General features: G+C 44.6%; 5 non-coding genes and 2 pseudogenes across 5 annotated transcripts; 4 read left to right on the forward strand and 3 right to left on the reverse strand.

The window, feature by feature from the left end:
* Positions 1-1,429: 1,429 nt before the first annotated feature.
* LOC112486603 (U2 spliceosomal RNA) lies at positions 1,430-1,620 on the reverse strand. The gene has a single exon (XR_003049111.1). It is a non-coding gene; the product is annotated as a U2 spliceosomal RNA (small nuclear RNA).
* A 227-nt stretch (positions 1,621-1,847) lies between these two features.
* LOC112486598 (U6 spliceosomal RNA) lies at positions 1,848-1,959 on the forward strand. Its single transcript, XR_003049107.1, has one exon. It is a non-coding gene; the product is annotated as a U6 spliceosomal RNA (small nuclear RNA).
* Positions 1,960-3,488: 1,529 nt separating this feature from the next.
* On the forward strand, positions 3,489-3,607 carry LOC112486597 (uncharacterized; annotated as a pseudogene).
* Positions 3,608-4,503: 896 nt separating this feature from the next.
* Positions 4,504-4,693, reverse strand: LOC112486601 (U2 spliceosomal RNA). Its single transcript, XR_003049109.1, has one exon. It is a non-coding gene; the product is annotated as a U2 spliceosomal RNA (small nuclear RNA).
* Positions 4,694-4,920: 227 nt separating this feature from the next.
* LOC112486599 (U6 spliceosomal RNA) lies at positions 4,921-5,032 on the forward strand. The gene has a single exon (XR_003049108.1). It is a non-coding gene; the product is annotated as a U6 spliceosomal RNA (small nuclear RNA).
* A 1,528-nt stretch (positions 5,033-6,560) lies between these two features.
* On the forward strand, positions 6,561-6,679 carry LOC112486600 (uncharacterized; annotated as a pseudogene).
* An 896-nt stretch (positions 6,680-7,575) lies between these two features.
* On the reverse strand, positions 7,576-7,765 carry LOC112486602 (U2 spliceosomal RNA). Its single transcript, XR_003049110.1, has one exon. It is a non-coding gene; the product is annotated as a U2 spliceosomal RNA (small nuclear RNA).
* Positions 7,766-7,900: the final 135 nt, after the last annotated feature.

The following is a 7,900-nucleotide window of genomic DNA, read 5'->3' on the forward strand; positions in this document are numbered from 1 at the left end:
CACACAACTTCAGCAAATGTCCTGAGGCAGTTTTCAAAAAGTTTCCAGGGTTCAAGCCAGACAATGAATTAGACTTTTCCAAAAAAATATAATTTTTTTGATCATATGTCAAAACAAATAAAATCAACAACAGATTAGACAATCCAGGCTGTATGTTTTTACCACATCACAGGATTGAGAAGATTGTGCCACTTGCAACACATGTTAAGCTAAACGTATATGGAGAATGGTAATGTCAAGTTAATCTGCGACAGCGAGAAGAAGCAAAGTGAAAGTGAAAGTGAATTATTTGTAATTGTGACACAGCACACCACTGCACACACAATGAAATGTGACCTCTGCTTTTAACCCATCACCAAAGTGAACAGTGGCAGCTTATAAGCGCCCGGGGAGCGGTATGTGGGGACAGTGCCATGCTCAGAGCACCTCAGTGGTAGCTTGGCAGCTGGTGGACTCGAACCTTCCTTACCCACTAAGCCACCACTGCCCTTTTTTTCTAACTAATACATCTCATTAGTGTAGTGGTTAAGAAGCTAAAGGATCAGACATATGATGGTAGAGCTGCTAGTTCAAATCCTAGATGAGGTGTGTTGAGCAAGCCCCCATAGTACACCACTCATCATACCTATCTGATCTTACATCAGATAATTATCGGATATGTATCGGTTTAACTAAATTCTTGCAGCGCATCCTTGGTCAAATGTGATGAAGGGGATACAGAAGCCATAGTGACGCCTCCGTGTAATGTGTGCTAAGAGTGGTCTGAACAGACTACAGACGGTTATGTAACCTGTTTAACTAAACCAGTGAAACATCACACACACGTAATCAATGAAACATGAAATATCCGTCATATCTTCTCTGCCTTAATATCTTCTTTTTTCTGTCTTACGTTTAAAAAAAACCCTGCTACAACTGGTTCACACTGAGAAGAGCAGCTTACCGAGCTACAGGGAAGAAGTGTCTGATTTCTGGAGACTTCTCCCCCGAGTCAGCGGAGCGGGGGAGCAGCCTTATCGGTTTCCTTGGCGTTTCTCCTCCTCTGACCTCCTCCCTGGTCTCCCTTAGTTTAAGATAATATGGAGACCTTACCACTACTTTGCCACAGCGCCAGAGTCCCAGCCTACTGCACTGCTCTGCCCAGGCAGCAGGCTCACTGCCTTTCCTGGGCTACAGACACAGGTCCCCAGTGCCCACTCCCCTCCCCTGCCCTTCCTGGAGCTGAGTCCCACGGGCCCAGGCTCCCACACTCTAAGAAACTCCTGAGCCCAGGGACAGTGAACTCCCCCCCGGCCCCATCACCACCACCACCACCACCTGCACAACCAGGCTCTCCATTTGGTCCCTGGCACCTGCGCTTAAGCACCCCCTGCGTTGTCTTGCCCTTAAACCCCAGGCCTTTGCATTCCCATCGATACCAGAAATATTGTCCAGGTAAAACATTCACGTCATTTCTTGCAATACCAGGCCGATGCGTAGAGTGGTCAGAGCAAGCTCCTATACCATCTCCTTTGTCCAAAAGTCAACTAATATATGGTCCGCGGAGAGGGGACATATCAGATATTAAACTGATATAAACAGATACTACACTTGATCTTAGCCAAAAGGCAGAGAAGCGATGACGCGTTGCTCGCTAAGTAAAACTTCGGGTTCTCAGCACACATATGTTGACTGGTGGTGGTAAAAAGTGTAGCAGAGCATAGGATAGCATAGCATACAACAGCCTAGCATACATACAACAGAGTAACGTCAGCCAATTGTGACTACAGTGCTGTCAACATTGCCCAATGCTTTTTGTCTGTATGACTGCAGTGCTCCAGTTAGGGCATTGTTGCCCTACATACATTGTCCATGAAATAAAAAGCCGGAACGTATTGCGAAACTAAACAAAAATAGAGAAGATTAGCATAGCCCCTGCGCACGGACGACGCGCAAATTCGAGAAGTGTTCCTCATTTCCTAGCACTGCTTGGTTAACAGCAAAAAAAATTGTATTTTGACAGGATGCGACTGAAGCCTGCCTCTGTATCTTGAAGTCTTTCACCGTACATTTCCAGTGTTTACATTTGTGACGTATGTAAGAAAAAAAAGTCAACTTCCTTGAGGATGGCGCCACGCAATGGCTGCGACAACGGCTACCACTAACACCTACTTTAACGTGGGGATGCGATTGTGCAAATTTCCAAGCAAATAAAATGGATCATCTGTATAGAAGCTGTCCGTAAAAAAGAAACCCGCAATTTATTGAAAAATTAAAAAAACCAAAAAAAAAAAAAAAAACAAAAAAACAAAGAATTCATATGGCCCCTCCGTTTAGCAGATGGGGTTCAATCTTCTCAGTTGCTTGTTCCAATTTGGACTTTCAAACTTGATATATAGACACGCAAAACGACTGGCTTTTTTCAGACATGGTGTAAATGCAAATCAGCGATAAGAGCTTTGAGGCAAATATCTAATTTAAAAAATACGATACTTTCATTTGACATTTAAATTTTACGTTTCTTTCCAAAATCTTAGATTACTTTAAACAAATGTCTGACGTCGACACGGAGAGCATGCAATTGAGCCTTAGTCGCCAGCTAATCACAGTGCTTGACTCAAAAGACGCCACTTGTTGTACGTAATAAAAGGAGGTTATTTTTATCAGGGGAAACTTGGAACTCACATCCGTGTAAATTGTTTCATTTGTTCTTGTAGATGGTCCTCTATCGTCTCAGTCTTGTACTTTGCAATGGGGTTCCCTTTTCAAAACTGTTTTGAGCTGCTTCACTCTGATTACTTTGAAACATTTCCCTCTGCTTCTATAAGGGCTTGGGGCCTTCTGACTTTATGAAAACGAATAGAATAGAATAGAATAGAATAGAATAGAATAGAATAGAATAGAATAGAATAGAATAGAATAGAATAGTCCTTACTGTCATTTTTACAGCAGATGTACAATGAAATTGAGGGTGCTCCCACAGAGCCACCATGCACCACAAATAGAGTATATATACATTTTAAGAATTGGGCGCTTCGATTTTAATGGAAGAATTGTGGAAAATTGTGTAAAAGCTGGGTATATAAATACATTTAAAAGCAGAACGTGGAAAGTGGATGTCAGACATCTCTGTGATGCTATTGGGAACGGATTCACAAAATGGTTCCAAATCTACTGGAGTTTTTTTTTTTTTTTTCTTCATCTCTTCCTTTGTAATGCTCCCCTCCTTTGCATTCCCATCGATACCAGAAATATTGTCCAGGTATAACATTCACGTCATTTCTTTCACTGACAAGAACCGCAGGATGTGATGTCAATCGACAGCAGCAGGAGCAGCAGCAGCAGTTTCCATTTTACCATCAGTTTAGCGCTACTAAATCTCAACTTGAATGCCAGTTTTGAAAGCAATGAACGTGAGCGTATTTTTTATTGAACTAAGAGCTTGTGCCGACTGGTGCGAACACAAACTGCGTTGGCCTATAAGTAGCCCGTTTTTCGAGCAGGTACACACTTACGGCCATGCCACCCTGAACACGCCCGATCTCGACTGATCTCGGAAACTAAGCAGGGTCGGGCCTGCGTAGTACTTGGATGGTAGACCGCCTGGGAATACCAGGTGCTGTTAGCATTTTCGATCAGTAGGGGTTGCTCTTCTTTTTTATACTGCTTCCTTTTCAACGTCTTGCCTTTGCTGTGCACGAACCGAACCTTGAAGTTCAAACACTGGCAGTTCAGGAGGAATACAGCAGGCGTCGCTCCTGAAATTGTTTTTGTCATTCACTTTTTTTTTTTTTTTCCATCTCCCTGGATCTGTCTGCTTTGCCACAGCGCCAGAGTCCCAGCCTACTGCACTGCTCTGCACAGTCGGCAGGCTCTCTGTCTTTCCTGGGCTACTGACACAGGTCCCCAATGCCCACTCCCCTCCCCTGCCCTTCGTGGAGCTGAGTCCCACGGGCCCAGGCTCCCACACTCTCAGAAACTGCTGGGCCCAGGGACAAGGACCCCCCCCCGCCCCACCACTACCACCACCACCACCTGCACAACCAGGCTGTCCATTTGGTCCCTGGCACCCGCGCTTAAGCACCCACCGCGCTGTCTTGCCCTTAAACCCCGGCCGCAAAAGTCCAACGCCCCTGGTAACCCAAATGGAGGTTCGCTCCCCTGGTAACCCAATGCATTCCTACGGCTGGACACTTTGTCGTTTTTCCGCTTATGGCCTACGCGCCCCTGGTAACCCAATGCAACAACCGCTTTCCCGAAAAACAACCATTGCTGACGGTGCTGACCACTTGAACGTGGGAATACATGCAGGGGTAAAGAAGCCGTACTTTCATGTGAATCTAATACGAACTTCATTTTACTCATGATAAATCACCACAACCAGAAGATTCTACCACTTTTGGATTTCACAGCTTGCGTTTCTCAGCACATGTCCGGTAATAACTATTAACTCTGTCCTTGACAGAGGGGTAGGACAATGAGATGCCCATGCAATCAGCAAGTACGTTTATCTTTTGCAACAGCAGTGGGTGCACCATTCCCGGAAGTACTGCAATACCAGGCCGATGCGTGGAGTGGTCAGAGCAAGCTCCTATACCATCTCCTTTGTCCAAAAGTCAACTAATATATGGTCCGCGGATAGGGGACATATCAGATATTAAACTGATATAAACAGATACTACACTTGATCTTAGCCAAAAGGCAGAGAAGCGATGACGCGTTGCTCGCTAAGTAAAACTTCGGGTTCTCAGCACACATATGTTGACTGGTGGTGGTAAAAAGTGTAGCAGAGCATAGGATAGCATAGCATACAACAGCCTAGCATACATACAACAGAGTAACGTCAGCCAATTGTGACTACAGTGCTGTCAACATTGCCCACTGCGTTTTGTCTGTATGACTGCAGTGCTCCAGTTAGGGCTTTGTTGCCCTACATACATTGTCCATGAAATAAAAAGCCGGAACGTATTGCGAAACTAAACAAAAATAGAGAAGATTAGCATAGCCCCTGCGCACGGACGACGCGCAAATTCGAGAAGTGTTCCTCATTTCCTAGCACTGCTTGGTTAACAGCAAAAAAAATTGTATTTTGACAGGATGCGACTGAAGCCTGCCTCTGTATCTTGAAGTCTTTCACCGTACATTTCCAGTGTTTACATTTGTGACGTATGTAAGAAAAAAAAGTCAACTTCCTTGAGGATGGCGCCACGCAATGGCTGCGACAACGGCTACCACTAACACCTACTTTAACGTGGGGATGCGATTGTGCAAATTTCCAAGCAAATAAAATGGATCATCTGTATAGAAGCTGTCCGTAAAATAGAAACCCGCAATTTATTGAGATATTAAAAAAACCAAAAAAAAAAAAAAAACAAAAAAACAAAGAATTCATATGGCCCCTCCGTTTAGCAGATGGGGTTCAATCTTCTCAGTTGCTTGTTCCAATTTGGACTTTCAAACTTGATATATAGACACGCAAAACGACTGGCTTTTTTCAGACATGGTGTAAATGCAAATCAGCGATAAGAGCTTTGAGGCAAATATCTAATTTAAAAAATACGATACTTTCATTTGACATTTAAATTTTACGTTTCTTTCCAAAATCTTAGATTACTTTAAACAAATGTCTGACGTCGACACGGAGAGCATGCAATTGAGCCTTAGTCGCCAGCTAATCACAGTGCTTGACTCAAAAGACGCCACTTGTTGTACGTAATAAAAGGAGGTTATTTTTATCAGGGGAAACTTGGAACTCACATCCGTGTAAATTGTTTCATTTGTTCTTGTAGATGGTCCTCTATCGTCTCAGTCTTGTACTTTGCAATGGGGTTCCCTTTTCAAAACTGTTTTGAGCTGCTTCACTCTGATTACTTTGAAACATTTCCCTCTGCTTCTATAAGGGCTTGGGGCCTTCTGACTTTATGAAAACGAATAGAATAGAATAGAATAGAATAGAATAGAATAGAATAGAATAGAATAGAATAGAATAGAATAGAATAGTCCTTACTGTCATTTTTACAGCAGATGTACAATGAAATTGAGGGTGCTCCCACAGAGCCACCATGCACCACAAATAGAGTATATATACATTTTAAGAATTGGGCGCTTCGATTTTAATGGAAGAATTGTGGAAAATTGTGTAAAAGCTGGGTATATAAATACATTTAAAAGCAGAACGTGGAAAGTGGATGTCAGACATCTCTGTGATGCTATTGGGAACGGATTCACAAAATGGTTCCAAATCTACTGGAGTTTTTTTTTTTTTTTTCTTCATCTCTTCCTTTGTAATGCTCCCCTCCTTTGCATTCCCATCGATACCAGAAATATTGTCCAGGTATAACATTCACGTCATTTCTTTCACTGACAAGAACCGCAGGATGTGATGTCAATCGACAGCAGCAGGAGCAGCAGCAGCAGTTTCCATTTTACCATCAGTTTAGCGCTACTAAATCTCAACTTGAATGCCAGTTTTGAAAGCAATGAACGTGAGCGTATTTTTTATTGAACTAAGAGCTTGTGCCGACTGGTGCGAACACAAACTGCGTTGGCCTATAAGTAGCCCGTTTTTCGAGCAGGTACACACTTACGGCCATGCCACCCTGAACACGCCCGATCTCGACTGATCTCGGAAACTAAGCAGGGTCGGGCCTGCGTAGTACTTGGATGGTAGACCGCCTGGGAATACCAGGTGCTGTTAGCATTTTCGATCAGTAGGGGTTGCTCTTCTTTTTTATACTGCTTCCTTTTCAACGTCTTGCCTTTGCTGTGCACGAACCGAACCTTGAAGTTCAAACACTGGCAGTTCAGGAGGAATACAGCAGGCGTCGCTCCTGAAATTGTTTTTGTCATTCACTTTTTTTTTTTTTTTCCATCTCCCTGGATCTGTCTGCTTTGCCACAGCGCCAGAGTCCCAGCCTACTGCACTGCTCTGCACAGTCGGCAGGCTCTCTGTCTTTCCTGGGCTACTGACACAGGTCCCCAATGCCCACTCCCCTCCCCTGCCCTTCGTGGAGCTGAGTCCCACGGGCCCAGGCTCCCACACTCTCAGAAACTGCTGGGCCCAGGGACAAGGACCCCCCCCCGCCCCACCACTACCACCACCACCACCTGCACAACCAGGCTGTCCATTTGGTCCCTGGCACCCGCGCTTAAGCACCCACCGCGCTGTCTTGCCCTTAAACCCCGGCCGCAAAAGTCCAACGCCCCTGGTAACCCAAATGGAGGTTCGCTCCCCTGGTAACCCAATGCATTCCTACGGCTGGACACTTTGTCGTTTTTCCGCTTATGGCCTACGCGCCCCTGGTAACCCAATGCAACAACCGCTTTCCCGAAAAACAACCATTGCTGACGGTGCTGACCACTTGAACGTGGGAATACATGCAGGGGTAAAGAAGCCGTACTTTCATGTGAATCTAATACGAACTTCATTTTACTCATGATAAATCACCACAACCAGAAGATTCTACCACTTTTGGATTTCACAGCTTGCGTTTCTCAGCACATGTCCGGTAATAACTATTAACTCTGTCCTTGACAGAGGGGTAGGACAATGAGATGCCCATGCAATCAGCAAGTACGTTTATCTTTTGCAACAGCAGTGGGTGCACCATTCCCGGAAGTACTGCAATACCAGGCCGATGCGTGGAGTGGTCAGAGCAAGCTCCTATACCATCTCCTTTGTCCAAAAGTCAACTAATATATGGTCCGCGGATAGGGGACATATCAGATATTAAACTGATATAAACAGATACTACACTTGATCTTAGCCAAAAGGCAGAGAAGCGATGACGCGTTGCTCGCTAAGTAAAACTTCGGGTTCTCAGCACACATATGTTGACTGGTGGTGGTAAAAAGTGTAGCAGAGCATAGGATAGCATAGCATACAAGAAACTCCTGAGCCCAGGGACAGTGAACTCCCCCC

The sequence above is a fragment of the Cynoglossus semilaevis genome, unplaced genomic scaffold, assembly GCF_000523025.1.
Source record: "Cynoglossus semilaevis isolate Cse_v1.0 unplaced genomic scaffold, Cse_v1.0 scaffold1152, whole genome shotgun sequence".
Lineage (NCBI taxonomy): Eukaryota > Metazoa > Chordata > Actinopteri > Pleuronectiformes > Cynoglossidae > Cynoglossus > Cynoglossus semilaevis.